Here is a 15,855-nt window from a genome sequence, read left to right as displayed (position 1 = left end):
TGTGTCTAAAAGATGTTTCAACTCTGTGAGTTGAATACACACAACACAAAGAAGTTACTGGGAATTTATGTGTCTAGCAGTATACTGAGAAATCCCGTTTCCAACGAAGGTCCCAAAGGGATCCAAATATCCTCTTCCAAACTTAACAAACAGAGTGTTTCCAAACTGCTCTATGAAAAGAAAGGTGACACTCTGTGAGTTGAATGCACACACCACAGAGTAGTTTCTGAGAATGATTCTGTCTAGTTTTTAAACGAAGATAACTCCTTTACTACAATTGGCCTCAAATCGCTTGAAATCTCCACTTGTAAAATCCACAAAAAGAGTGTTTCAAATCTGCTCTGTCTAAAGAAAGGTTCAACTCTGTGTGGTGAATACACACAACACAAAGAAGTTACAGAGAATTCATCTGTCTAGCTTTATATGAAGAAATCCCGTTTCCAACGAAGGCCTCAAATAGGTCTAAATATCCCTTTGCAGACTAAACAGTGTTTCCAAACTGCTCTATGAAAAGAAAGGTTAAACTCTGTGAGTTGAACGCACACATCACAAAGTAGTTTCTGAGAATGATTCTGTCTAGTTTTTATACAAAGATGGTTCGATTTCTAAGATTGGCCCCAAATCGCTTGAAATCTCCACTTGCAAATTCCACAAAAAGAGTGTTTCCAAACTGCTGTGTCTAAAAGATGTTTCAACTCTGTGAGTTGAATACACACAACACAAAGAAGTTACTGGGAATTTATGTGTCTAGCAGTATACTGAGAAATCCCTTTTCCAACGAAGGTCTCAAAGGGATCCAAATATCCTCTTCCAAACTTAACAAACAGAGTGTTTCCAAACTGCTCTATGAAAAGAAAGGTGAAACTCTGTGAGTTGAATGCACACACCACACAGTAGTTTCTGAGAATGATTCTGTCTAATTTTTAAACGAAGATATCTCCTTTACTACAATTGGCCTCAAATCACTTGAAATCTCCACTTGTAAAATCCACAAAAAGAGTGTTTCAAATCTGCTCTGTCTAAAGAAAGGTTCAACTCTGTGAGTTGAATACACACAACACAAAGAAGTTACTGGGAATTTATGTGTCTAGCAGTATACTGAGAAATCCCGTTTCCAACGAAGGTCTCAAAGGGATCCAAATATCCTCTTCCAAACTTAACAAACAGAGTGTTTCCAAACTGCTCTATGAAAAGAAAGGTGAAACTCTGTGAGTTGAATCCACACACCACAGAGAAGTTACTGAGAATGATTCTGTCTGGTTTTTAAACGAAGATATCTCCTTTACTACAATTGGCCTCAAATCGCTTGAAATCTCCGCTTGTAAAATCCACAAAAAGAGTGTTTCAAATCTGCTCTGTCTAAAGAAAGGTTCAACTCTCTGAGTTGAATACACACAACACAAAGAAGTTACTGAGAATTCATCTGTCTAGCTTTATATGAAGAAATCCCGTTTCCAACGAAGGCCTCAAATAGGTCTAAATTTGCAGACTAAACAAACAGTGTTTCCAAACTGCTCTATGAAAAGAAAGGTTAAACTCTGTGAGTTGAACGCACACATCACAAAGTAGTTTCTGAGAATGATTCTGTCTAGTTTTTATACAAAGATGGTTCGATTTCTAAGATTGGCCCCAAATCGCTTGAAATCTCCACTTGCAAATTCCACAAAAAGAGTGTTTCCAAACTGCTGTGTCTAAAAGATGTTTCAACTCTGTGAGTTGAATACACACAACACAAAGAAGTTACTGGGAATTTATGTGTCTAGCAGTATACTGAGAAATCCCTTTTCCAACGAAGGTCTCAAAGGGATCCAAATATCCTCTTCCAAACTTAACAAACAGAGTGTTTCCAAACTGCTCTATGAAAAGAAAGGTGAAACTCTGTGAGTTGAATGCACACACCACAGAGTAGTTTCTGAGAATGATTCTGTCTAATTTTTAAACGAACATATCTCCTTTACTACAATTGGCCTCAAATCACTTGAAATCTCCACTTGTAAAATCCACAAAAAGAGTGTTTCAAATCTGCTCTGTCTAAAGAAAGGTTCAACTCTGTGAGTTGAATACACACAACACAAAGAAGTTACTGAGAATTCATCTGTCTAGCTTTATATGAAGAAATCCCGTTTCCAACGAAGGCCTCAAATAGGTCTAAATATCCCTTTGCAGACTTAACAAACAGAGTGTTTCCAAACTGCTCTATGAAAAGAAAGGTTAAACTCTGTGAGTTGAACGCACACATCACAAAGTAGTTTCTGAGAATGATTCTGTCTAGTTTTTCTACAAAGATATTTCAATTTCTAAGACTGGCCTCAAATCGCTTGAAATCTCCACTTGCAAATTCCACAAAAAGAGTGTTGCCAAACTGCTCTGTCTAAAGGAAGGTTCAACTCTGTGAGTTGAATACACACAACGCAAAGAAGTTACTGGGAATTCATCTCTCTATCTCTATATGAAGAAATCCCGTTTCCAACGAAGGCCTCAAAGAGGTCTAAATATCCCCTTGCAGACTTAACAAACAGAGTGTTTCCAAACTGCTCTATGAAAAGAAAGGTGAAACTCTGTGAGTTGAATGCACACACCACAGAGTAGTTTCTGAGAATGTTTCTGTCTACTTTTTAAACGAAGATATTTCCTTTACTACAATTGGCCTCAAATCGCCTGAAATCTCCACTTGGAAAATCCACAAAAAGAGTGTTTCAAATCTGCTCTGTCTAAAGAATGGTTCAACTCTGTGAGTTGAATACACACAACACAAAGAACTTACTGAGAATTCATCTGTCTAGCTTTATATGAAGAAATCCCGTTTCCAACGAAGGCCTCAAATAGGTCTAATATATCCCTTTGCAGACTTAACAAACAGAGTGTTTCCAAACTGCTCTATGAAAAGAAAGGTTAAACTCTGTGAGTTGAACGCACACATCACAAAGTAGTTTCTGAGAATGATTCTGTCTAGTTTTTATACAAAGATATTTCGATTTCTAAGATTGGCCTCAAATCGCTTGAAATCTCCACTTGCAAATTCCACAAAAAGAGTGTTTCCAAACTGCTGTGTCTAAAAGATGTTTCAACTCTGTGAGTTGAATACACACAACACAAAGAAGTTACTGGGAATTTATGTGTCTAGCAGTATACTGAGAAATCCCGTTTCCAACGAAGGTCTCAAAGGGATCCAAATATCCTCTTCCAAACTTAACAAACAGAGTGTTTCCAAACTGCTCTATGAAAAGAAAGGTGAAACTCTGTGAGTTGAATGCACACACCACAGAGTAGTTTCTGAGAATGATTCTGTCTAATTTTTAAACGAAGTTATCTCCTTTACTACAATTGGACTCAAATCGCTTGAAATCTCCACTTGTAAAATCCACAAAAAGAGTGTTTCAAATCTGCTCTGTCTAAAGAAAGGTTCAACTCTGTGAGTTGAATACACACAACACAAAGAAGTTACTGAGAATTCATCTGTCTAGCTTTATATGAAGAAATCCCGTTTCCAACGAAGGCCTCAAATAGGTCTAAATATCCCTTTGCAGACTTAACAAACACAGTGTTTCCAAACTGCTCTATGAAAAGAAAGGTTAAACTCTGTGATTTGAACGCACGCATCACAAAGTAGTTTCTGAGAATGATTCTGTCTAGTTTTTATACAAAGATATTTCGATTTCTAAGATTGGCCTCAAATCGCTTGAAATCTCCACTTGCAAATTCCACAAAAAGAGTGTTTCCAAACTGCTGTGTCTAAAAGATGTTTCAACTCTGTGAGTTGAATACACACAACACAAAGAAGTTACTGGGAATTTATGTGTCTAGCAGTATACTGAGAAATCCCGTTTCCAACGAAGGTCCCAAAGGGATCCAAATATCCTCTTCCAAACTTAACAAACAGAGTGTTTCCAAACTGCTCTATGAAAAGAAAGGTGACACTCTGTGAGTTGAATGCACACACCACAGAGTAGTTTCTGAGAATGATTCTGTCTAGTTTTTAAACGAAGATAACTCCTTTACTACAATTGGCCTCAAATCGCTTGAAATCTCCACTTGTAAAATCCACAAAAAGAGTGTTTCAAATCTGCTCTGTCTAAAGAAAGGTTCAACTCTGTGTGGTGAATACACACAACACAAAGAAGTTACAGAGAATTCATCTGTCTAGCTTTATATGAAGAAATCCCGTTTCCAACGAAGGCCTCAAATAGGTCTAAATATCCCTTTGCAGACTAAACAGTGTTTCCAAACTGCTCTATGAAAAGAAAGGTTAAACTCTGTGAGTTGAACGCACACATCACAAAGTAGTTTCTGAGAATGATTCTGTCTAGTTTTTATACAAAGATGGTTCGATTTCTAAGATTGGCCCCAAATCGCTTGAAATCTCCACTTGCAAATTCCACAAAAAGAGTGTTTCCAAACTGCTGTGTCTAAAAGATGTTTCAACTCTGTGAGTTGAATACACACAACACAAAGAAGTTACTGGGAATTTATGTGTCTAGCAGTATACTGAGAAATCCCTTTTCCAACGAAGGTCTCAAAGGGATCCAAATATCCTCTTCCAAACTTAACAAACAGAGTGTTTCCAAACTGCTCTATGAAAAGAAAGGTGAAACTCTGTGAGTTGAATGCACACACCACACAGTAGTTTCTGAGAATGATTCTGTCTAATTTTTAAACGAAGATATCTCCTTTACTACAATTGGCCTCAAATCACTTGAAATCTCCACTTGTAAAATCCACAAAAAGAGTGTTTCAAATCTGCTCTGTCTAAAGAAAGGTTCAACTCTGTGAGTTGAATACACACAACACAAAGTAGTTACTGGGAATTTATGTGTCTAGCAGTATACTGAGAAATCCCGTTTCCAACGAAGGTCTCAAAGGGATCCAAATATCCTCTTCCAAACTTAACAAACAGAGTGTTTCCAAACTGCTCTATGAAAAGAAAGGTGAAACTCTGTGAGTTGAATCCACACACCACAGAGTAGTTTCTGAGAATGATTCTGTCTAGTTTTTAAACGAAGATATCTCCTTTACTACAATTGGCCTCAAATCGCTTGAAATCTCCGCTTGTAAAATCCACAAAAAGAGTGTTTCAAATCTGCTCTGTCTAAAGAAAGGTTCAACTCTCTGAGTTGAATACACACAACACAAAGAAGTTACTGAGAATTCATCTGTCTAGCTTTATATGAAGAAATCCCGTTTCCAACGAAGGCCTCAAATAGGTCTAAATATCCCTTTGCAGACTAAACAAACAGTGTTTCCAAACTGCTCTATGAAAAGAAAGGTTAAACTCTGTGAGTTGAACGCACACATCACAAAGTAGTTTCTGAGAATGATTCTGTCTAGTTTTTAAACAAAGATGGTTCGATTTCTAAGATTGGCCCCAAATCGCTTGAAATCTCCACTTGCAAATTCCACAAAAAGAGTGTTTCCAAACTGCTGTGTCTAAAAGATGTTTCAACTCTGTGAGTTGAATACACACAACACAAAGAAGTTACTGGGAATTTATGTGTCTAGCAGTATACTGAGAAATCCCTTTTCCAACGAAGGTCACAAAGGGATCCAAATATCCTCTTCCAAACTTAACAAACAGAGTGTTTCCAAACTGCTCTATGAAAAGAAAGGTGAAACTCTGTGAGTTGAATGCACACACCACAGAGTAGTTTCTGAGAATGATTCTGTCTAATTTTTAAACGAACATATCTCCTTTACTACAATTGGCCTCAAATCACTTGAAATCTCCACTTGTAAAATCCACAAAAAGAGTGTTTCAAATCTGCTCTGTCTAAAGAAAGGTTCAACTCTGTGAGTTGAATACACACAACACAAAGAAGTTACTGAGAATTCATCTGTCTAGCTTTATATGAAGAAATCCCGTTTCCAACGAAGGCCTCAAATAGGTCTAAATATCCCTTTGCAGACTTAACAAACAGAGTGTTTCCAAACTGCTCTATGAAAAGAAAGGTTAAACTCTGTGAGTTGAACGCACACATCACAAAGTAGTTTCTGAGAATGATTCTGTCTAGTTTTTCTACAAAGATATTTCAATTTCTAAGACTGGCCTCAAATCGCTTGAACTCTCCACTTGCAAATTCCACAAAAAGAGTGTTGCCAAACTGCTCTGTCTAAAGGAAGGTTCAACTCTGTGAGTTGAATACACACAACGCAAAGAAGTTACTGGGAATTCATCTCTCTATCTCTATATGAAGAAATCCCGTTTCCAGCGAAGGCCTCAAAGAGGTCTAAATATCCCCTTGCAGACTTAACAAACCGAGTGTTTCCAAACTGCTCTATGAAAAGAAAGGTGAAACTCTGTGAGTTGAATGCACACACCACAGAGTAGTTTCTGAGAATGTTTCTGTCTAGTTTTTAAACGAAGATATTTCCTTTACTACAATTGGCCTCAAATCGCCTGAAATCTCCACTTGTAAAATCCACAAAAAGAGTGTTTCAAATCTGCTCTGTCTATAGAAAGGTTCAACTCTGTGAGTTGAATACACACAACACAAAGAACTTACTGAGAATTCATCTGTCTAGCTTTATATGAAGAAATCCCGTTTCCAACGAAGGCCTCAAATAGGTCTAAATATCCCTTTGCAGACTTAACAAAGACAGTGTTTCCAAACTGCTCTATGAAAAGAAAGGTTAAACTCTGTGAGTTGAACGCACACATCACAAAGTAGTTTCTGAGTATGATTCTGTCTAGTTTTTATACAAAGATATTTCGATTTCTAAGATTGGCCTCAAATCGCTTGATATCTCCACTTGCAAATTCCACAAAAAGAGTGTTTCCAAACTGCTGAGTCTAAAAGATGTTTCAACTCTGTGAGTTGAATACACACAACACAAAGAAGTTACTGGGAATTTATGTGTCTAGCAGTATACTGAGAAATCCCGTTTCCAACGAAGGTCTCAAAGGGATCCAAATATCCTCTTCCAAACTTAACAAACAGAGTGTTTCCAAACTGCTCTATGAAAAGAAAGGTGAAACTCTGTGAGTTGAATGCACACACCACAGAGTAGTTTCTGAGAATGATTCTGTCTAGTTTTTAAACGAAGATATCTCCTTTACTACAATTGGCCTCAAATCGCTTGAAATCTCCATTTCTAAAATCCACAAAAAGAGTGTTTCAAATCTGCTCTGTCTAAAGAAAGGTTCAACTCTGTGAGTTGAATACACACAACACAAAGAAGTTACTGAGAATTCATCTGTCTAGCTTTATATGAAGAAATCCCGTTTCCAACGAAGGCCTCAAATAGGTCTAAATATCCCTTTGCAGACTAAACAAACAGTGTTTCCAAACTGCTCTATGAAAAGAAAGGTTAAACTCTGTGAGTTGAATGCACACATCACAAAGTAGTTTCTGAGAATGATTCTGTCTAGTTTTTATACAAAGATGTTTCGATTTCTAAGATTGGCCCAAAATCGCTTGAAATCTCCACTTGCAAATTCCACAAAAAGAGTGTTTCCAAACTGCTGTGTCTAAAAGATGTTTCAACTCTGTGAGTTGAATACACACAACACAAAGAAGTTACTGGGAATTTATGTGTCTAGCAGTATACTGAGAAATCCCGTTTCCAACGAAGGTCTCAAAGGGATCCAAATATCCTCTTCCAAACTTAACAAACAGAGTGTTTCCAAACTGCTCTATGAAAAGAAAGGTGAAACTCTGTGAGTTGAATCCACACACCACAGAGTAGTTTCTGAGAATGATTCTGTCTAGTTTTTAAACGAAGATATCTCCTTTACTACAATTGGCCTCAAATCGCTTGAAATCTCCACTTGTAAAATCCACAAAAAGAGTGTTTCAAATCTGCTCTGTCCAAAGAAAGGTTCAACTCTCTGAGTTGAATACACACAACACAAAGAAGTTACTGAGAATTCATCTGTCTAGCTTTATATGAAGAAATCCCGTTTCCAACGAAGGCCTCAAATAGGCCTAAATATCCCTTTGCAGACTTATCAAACAGAGTGTTTCCAAACTGCTCTATGAAAAGAAAGGTTAAACTCTGTGAATTGAACGCACACATCACAAAGTAGTTTCTGAGAATGATTCTGTCTAGTTTTTATACAAAGATATTTCGATTTCTAAGATTGGCCTCAAATCGCTTGAAATCTCCACTTGCAAATTCCACAAAAAGAGTGTTTCCAAACTGCTGTGTCTAAAAGATGTTACAACTCTGTGAGTTGAATACACACAACACAAAAAAGTTACTGGGAATTTATGTGTCTAGCAGTATACTGAGAAATCCCGTTTCCAACGAAGGTCTCAAAGGGATCCAAATATCCTCCTCCAAACTTAACAAACAGAGTGTTTCCAAACTGCTCTATGAAAAGAAAGGTGAAACTCTGTGAGTTGAATGCACACACCACAGAGTAGTTTCTGAGAATGATTCTGTCTAGTTTTTAAACGAAGATATCTCCTTTACTACAATTGGCCTCAAATCGCTTGAAATCTCCACTTGTAAAATCCACAAAAAGAGTGTTTCAAATCTGCTCTGTCTAAAGAAAGGTTCAACTCTGTGAGTTGAATACACACAACACAAAGAAGTTACTGAGAATTCATCTGTCTAGCTTTATATGAAGAAATCCCGTTTCCAACGAAGGCCTCAAATAGGCCTAAATATCCCTTTGCAGACTTAACAAACAGAGTGTTTCCAAACTGCTCTATGAAAAGAAAGGTTAAACTCTGTGAATTGAACGCACACATCACAAAGTAGTTTCTGAGAATGATTCTGTCTAGTTTTTATACAAAGATATTTCGATTTCTAAGATTGGCCCCAAATCGCTTGAACTCTCCACTTGCAAATTCCACAAAAAGAGTGTTGCCAAATTGCTCTGTCTAAAGGAAGGTTCAACTCTGTGAGTTGAATACATACAACACAAAGAAGTTACTGGGAATTCATCTCTCTGTCTCTATATGAAGAAATCCCGTTTCCAGCGAAGGCCTCAAAGAGGTCTAAATATCCCCTTGCAGACTTAACACACAGAGTGTTTCCAAACTGCTCTATGAAAAGAAAGGTGAAACTCTGTGAGTTGAATGCACACACCACAGAGTAGTTTCTGAGAATGTTTCTGTCTAGTTTTTAAACGAAGATATTTCCTTTACTACAATTGGCCTCAAATCGCCTGAAATCTCCACTTGTAAAATCCACAAAAAGAGTGTTTCAAATCTGCTCTGTCTATAGAAAGGTTCAACTCTGTGAGTTGAATACACACAACACAAAGAACTTACTGAGAATTCATCTGTCTAACTTTATATGAAGAAATCCCTTTTCCAACGAAGACCTCAAATAGGTCTAAATATCCCTTTGCAGACTTAACAAACAGAGTGTTTCCAAACTGCTCTATGAAAAGAAAGGTTAAACTCTGTGAGTTGAATGCACACATCACAAAGTAGTTTCTGAGAATGATTCTGTCTAGTTTTTATACAAAGATATTTCGATTTCTAAGATTGGCCTCAAATCGCTTGAAATCTCCACTTGCAAATTCCACAAAAAGAGTGTTTCCAAACTGCTGTGTCTAAAAGATGTTTCAACTCTGTGAGTTGAATACACACAACACAAAGAAGTTACTGGGAATTTATGTGTCTAGCAGTATACTGAGAAATCCCGTTTCCAACGAAGGTCTCAAAGGGATCCAAATATCCTCTTCCAAACTTAACAAACAGAGTGTTTCCAAACTGCTCTATGAAAAGAAAGGTGAAACTCTGTGAGTTGAATGCACACACCACAGAGTAGTTTCTGAGAATGATTCTGTCTAGTTTTTAAACGAAGATAACTCCTTTACTACAATTGGCCTCAAATCGCTTGAAATCTCCACTTGTAAAATCCACAAAAAGAGTGTTTCAAATCTGCTCTGTCTAAAGAAAGGTTCAACTCTGTGTGGTGAATACACACAACACAAAGAAGTTACAGAGAATTCATCTGTCTAGCTTTATATGAAGAAATCCCGTTTCCAACGAAGGCCTCAAATAGGTCTAAATATCCCTTTGCAGACTAAACAGTGTTTCCAAACTGCTCTATGAAAAGAAAGGTTAAACTCTGTGAGTTGAACGCACACATCACAAAGTAGTTTCTGAGAATGATTCTGTCTAGTTTTTATACAAAGATGGTTCGATTTCTAAGATTGGCCCCAAATCGCTTGAAATCTCCACTTGCAAATTCCACAAAAAGAGTGTTTCCAAACTGCTGTGTCTAAAAGATGTTTCAACTCTGTGAGTTGAATACACACAACACAAAGAAGTTACTGGGAATTTATGTGTCTAGCAGTATACTGAGAAATCCCTTTTCCAACGAAGGTCTCAAAGGGATCCAAATATCCTCTTCCAAACTTAACAAACAGAGTGTTTCCAAACTGCTCTATGAAAAGAAAGGTGAAACTCTGTGAGTTGAATGCACACACCACACAGTAGTTTCTGAGAATGATTCTGTCTAATTTTTAAACGAAGATATCTCCTTTACTACAATTGGCCTCAAATCACTTGAAATCTCCACTTGTAAAATCCACAAAAAGAGTGTTTCAAATCTGCTCTGTCTAAAGAAAGGTTCAACTCTGTGAGTTGAATACACACAACACAAAGAAGTTACTGGGAATTTATGTGTCTAGCAGTATACTGAGAAATCCCGTTTCCAACGAAGGTCTCAAAGGGATCCAAATATCCTCTTCCAAACTTAACAAACAGAGTGTTTCCAAACTGCTCTATGAAAAGAAAGGTGAAACTCTGTGAGTTGAATGCACACACCACAGAGTAGTTTCTGAGAATGATTCTGTCTAATTTTTAAACGAACATATCTCCTTTACTACAATTGGCCTCAAATCACTTGAAATCTCCACTTGTAAAATCCACAAAAAGAGTGTTTCAAATCTGCTCTGTCTAAAGAAAGGTTCAACTCTGTGAGTTGAATACACACAACACAAAGAAGTTACTGAGAATTCATCTGTCTAGCTTTATATGAAGAAATCCCGTTTCCAACGAAGGCCTCAAATAGGTCTAAATATCCCTTTGCAGACTTAACAAACAGAGTGTTTCCAAACTGCTCTATGAAAAGAAAGGTTAAACTCTGTGAGTTGAATGCACACATCACAAAGTAGTTTCTGAGAATGATTCTGTCTAGTTTTTCTACAAAGATATTTCAATTTCTAAGACTGGCCTCAAATCGCTTGAAATCTCCACTTGCAAATTCCACAAAAAGAGTGTTGCCAAACTGCTCTGTCTAAAGGAAGGTTCAACTCTGTGAGTTGAATACACACAACGCAAAGAAGTTACTGGGAATTCATCTCTCTATCTCTATATGAAGAAATCCCGTTTCCAACGAAGGCCTCAAAGAGGTCTAAATATCCCCTTGCAGACTTAACAAACAGAGTGTTTCCAAACTGCTCTATGAAAAGAAAGGTGAAACTCTGTGAGTTGAATGCACACACCACAGAGTAGTTTCTGAGAATGTTTCTGTCTACTTTTTAAACGAAGATATTTCCTTTACTACAATTGGCCTCAAATCGCCTGAAATCTCCACTTGGAAAATCCACAAAAAGAGTGTTTCAAATCTGCTCTGTCTAAAGAATGGTTCAACTCTGTGAGTTGAATACACACAACACAAAGAACTTACTGAGAATTCATCTGTCTAGCTTTATATGAAGAAATCCCGTTTCCAACGAAGGCCTCAAATAGGTCTAATATATCCCTTTGCAGACTTAACAAACAGAGTGTTTCCAAACTGCTCTATGAAAAGAAAGGTTAAACTCTGTGAGTTGAACGCACACATCACAAAGTAGTTTCTGAGAATGATTCTGTCTAGTTTTTATACAAAGATATTTCGATTTCTAAGATTGGCCTCAAATCGCTTGAAATCTCCACTTGCAAATTCCACAAAAAGAGTGTTTCCAAACTGCTGTGTCTAAAAGATGTTTCAACTCTGTGAGTTGAATACACACAACACAAAGAAGTTACTGGGAATTTATGTGTCTAGCAGTATACTGAGAAATCCCGTTTCCAACGAAGGTCTCAAAGGGATCCAAATATCCTCTTCCAAACTTAACAAACAGAGTGTTTCCAAACTGCTCTATGAAAAGAAAGGTGAAACTCTGTGAGTTGAATGCACACACCACAGAGTAGTTTCTGAGAATGATTCTGTCTAATTTTTAAACGAAGTTATCTCCTTTACTACAATTGGACTCAAATCGCTTGAAATCTCCACTTGTAAAATCCACAAAAAGAGTGTTTCAAATCTGCTCTGTCTAAAGAAAGGTTCAACTCTGTGAGTTGAATACACACAACACAAAGAAGTTACTGAGAATTCATCTGTCTAGCTTTATATGAAGAAATCCCGTTTCCAACGAAGGCCTCAAATAGGTCTAAATATCCCTTTGCAGACTTAACAAACACAGTGTTTCCAAACTGCTCTATGAAAAGAAAGGTTAAACTCTGTGATTTGAACGCACGCATCACAAAGTAGTTTCTGAGAATGATTCTGTCTAGTTTTTATACAAAGATATTTCGATTTCTAAGATTGGCCTCAAATCGCTTGAAATCTCCACTTGCAAATTCCACAAAAAGAGTGTTTCCAAACTGCTGTGTCTAAAAGATGTTTCAACTCTGTGAGTTGAATACACACAACACAAAGAAGTTACTGGGAATTTATGTGTCTAGCAGTATACTGAGTAATCCCGTTTCCAACGAAGGTCCCAAAGGGATCCAAATATCCTCTTCCAAACTTAACAAACAGAGTGTTTCCAAACTGCTCTATGAAAAGAAAGGTGAAACTCTGTGAGTTGAATGCACACACCACAGAGTAGTTTCTGAGAATGATTCTGTCTAGTTTTTAAACGAAGATAACTCCTTTACTACAATTGGCCTCAAATCGCTTGAAATCTCCACTTGTAAAATCCACAAAAAGAGTGTTTCAAATCTGCTCTGTCTAAAGAAAGGTTCAACTCTGTGTGGTGAATACACACAACACAAAGAAGTTACAGAGAATTCATCTGTCTAGCTTTATATGAAGAAATCCCGTTTCCAACGAAGGCCTCAAATAGGTCTAAATATCCCTTTGCAGACTAAACAGTGTTTCCAAACTGCTCTATGAAAAGAAAGGTTAAACTCTGTGAGTTGAACGCACACATCACAAAGTAGTTTCTGAGAATGATTCTGTCTAGTTTTTATACAAAGATGGTTCGATTTCTAAGATTGGCCCCAAATCGCTTGAAATCTCCACTTGCAAATTCCACAAAAAGAGTGTTTCCAAACTGCTGTGTCTAAAAGATGTTTCAACTCTGTGAGTTGAATACACACAACACAAAGAAGTTACTGGGAATTTATGTGTCTAGCAGTATACTGAGAAATCCCTTTTCCAACGAAGGTCTCAAAGGGATCCAAATATCCTCTTCCAAACTTAACAAACAGAGTGTTTCCAAACTGCTCTATGAAAAGAAAGGTGAAACTCTGTGAGTTGAATGCACACACCACACAGTAGTTTCTGAGAATGATTCTGTCTAATTTTTAAACGAAGATATCTCCTTTACTACAATTGGCCTCAAATCACTTGAAATCTCCACTTGTAAAATCCACAAAAAGAGTGTTTCAAATCTGCTCTGTCTAAAGAAAGGTTCAACTCTGTGAGTTGAATACACACAACACAAAGAAGTTACTGGGAATTTATGTGTCTAGCAGTATACTGAGAAATCCCGTTTCCAACGAAGGTCTCAAAGGGATCCAAATATCCTCTTCCAAACTTAACAAACAGAGTGTTTCCAAACTGCTCTATGAAAAGAAAGGTGAAACTCTGTGAGTTGAATCCACACACCACAGAGTAGTTTCTGAGAATGATTCTGTCTAGTTTTTAAACGAAGATATCTCCTTTACTACAATTGGCCTCAAATCGCTTGAAATCTCCGCTTGTAAAATCCACAAAAAGAGTGTTTCAAATCTGCTCTGTCTAAAGAAAGGTTCAACTCTCTGAGTTGAATACACACAACACAAAGAAGTTACTGAGAATTCATCTGTCTAGCTTTATATGAAGAAATCCCGTTTCCAACGAAGGCCTCAAATAGGTCTAAATATCCCTTTGCAGACTAAACAAACAGTGTTTCCAAACTGCTCTATGAAAAGAAAGGTTAAACTCTGTGAGTTGAACGCACACATCACAAAGTAGTTTCTGAGAATGATTCTGTCTAGTTTTTATACAAAGATGGTTCGATTTCTAAGATTGGCCCCAAATCGCTTGAAATCTCCACTTGCAAATTCCACAAAAAGAGTGTTTCCAAACTGCTGTGTCTAAAAGATGTTTCAACTCTGTGAGTTGAATACACACAACACAAAGAAGTTACTGGGAATTTATGTGTCTAGCAGTATACTGAGAAATCCCTTTTCCAACGAAGGTCTCAAATGGATCCAAATATCCTCTTCCAAACTTAACAAACAGAGTGTTTCCAAACTGCTCTATGAAAAGAAAGGTGAAACTCTGTGAGTTGAATGCACACACCACAGAGTAGTTTCTGAGAATGATTCTGTCTAATTTTTAAACGAACATATCTCCTTTACTACAATTGGCCTCAAATCACTTGAAATCTCCACTTGTAAAATCCACAAAAAGAGTGTTTCAAATCTGCTCTGTCTAAAGAAAGGTTCAACTCTGTGAGTTGAATACACACAACACAAAGAAGTTACTGAGAATTCATCTGTCTAGCTTTATATGAAGAAATCCCGTTTCCAACGAAGGCCTCAAATAGGTCTAAATATCCCTTTGCAGACTTAACAAACAGAGTGTTTCCAAACTGCTCTATGAAAAGAAAGGTTAAACTCTGTGAGTTGAACGCACACATCACAAAGTAGTTTCTGAGAATGATTCTGTCTAGTTTTTCTACAAAGATATTTCAATTTCTAAGACTGGCCTCAAATCGCTTGAAATCTCCACTTGCAAATTCCACAAAAAGAGTGTTGCCAAACTGCTCTGTCTAAAGGAAGGTTCAACTCTGTGAGTTGAATACACACAACGCAAAGAAGTTACTGGGAATTCATCTCTCTATCTCTATATGAAGAAATCCCGTTTCCAACGAAGGCCTCAAAGAGGTCTAAATATCCCCTTGCAGACTTAACAAACAGAGTGTTTCCAAACTGCTCTATGAAAAGAAAGGTGAAACTCTGTGAGTTGAATGCACACACCACAGAGTAGTTTCTGAGAATGTTTCTGTCTACTTTTTAAACGAAGATATTTCCTTTACTACAATTGGCCTCAAATCGCCTGAAATCTCCACTTGGAAAATCCACAAAAAGAGTGTTTCAAATCTGCTCTGTCTAAAGAATGGTTCAACTCTGTGAGTTGAATACACACAACACAAAGAACTTACTGAGAATTCATCTGTCTAGCTTTATATGAAGAAATCCCGTTTCCAACGAAGGCCTCAAATAGGTCTAATATATCCCTTTGCAGACTTAACAAACAGAGTGTTTCCAAACTGCTCTATGAAAAGAAAGGTTAAACTCTGTGAGTTGAACGCACACATCACAAAGTAGTTTCTGAGAATGATTCTGTCTAGTTTTTATACAAAGATATTTCGATTTCTAAGATTGGCCTCAAATCGCTTGAAATCTCCACTTGCAAATTCCACAAAAAGAGTGTTTCCAAACTGCTGTGTCTAAAAGATGTTTCAACTCTGTGAGTTGAATACACACAACACAAAGAAGTTACTGGGAATTTATGTGTCTAGCAGTATACTGAGAAATCCCGTTTCCAACGAAGGTCTCAAAGGGATCCAAATATCCTCTTCCAAACTTAACAAACAGAGTGTTTCCAAACTGCTCTATGAAAAGAAAGGTGAAACTCTGTGAGTTGAATGCACACACCACAGAGTAGTTTCTGAGAATGATTCTGTCTAATTTT

Source organism: Pan troglodytes, chromosome 18 (assembly GCF_028858775.2).
Source record: "Pan troglodytes isolate AG18354 chromosome 18, NHGRI_mPanTro3-v2.0_pri, whole genome shotgun sequence".
Lineage (NCBI taxonomy): Eukaryota > Metazoa > Chordata > Mammalia > Primates > Hominidae > Pan > Pan troglodytes.
Note: the sequence above shows the minus strand (reverse complement) of the source record.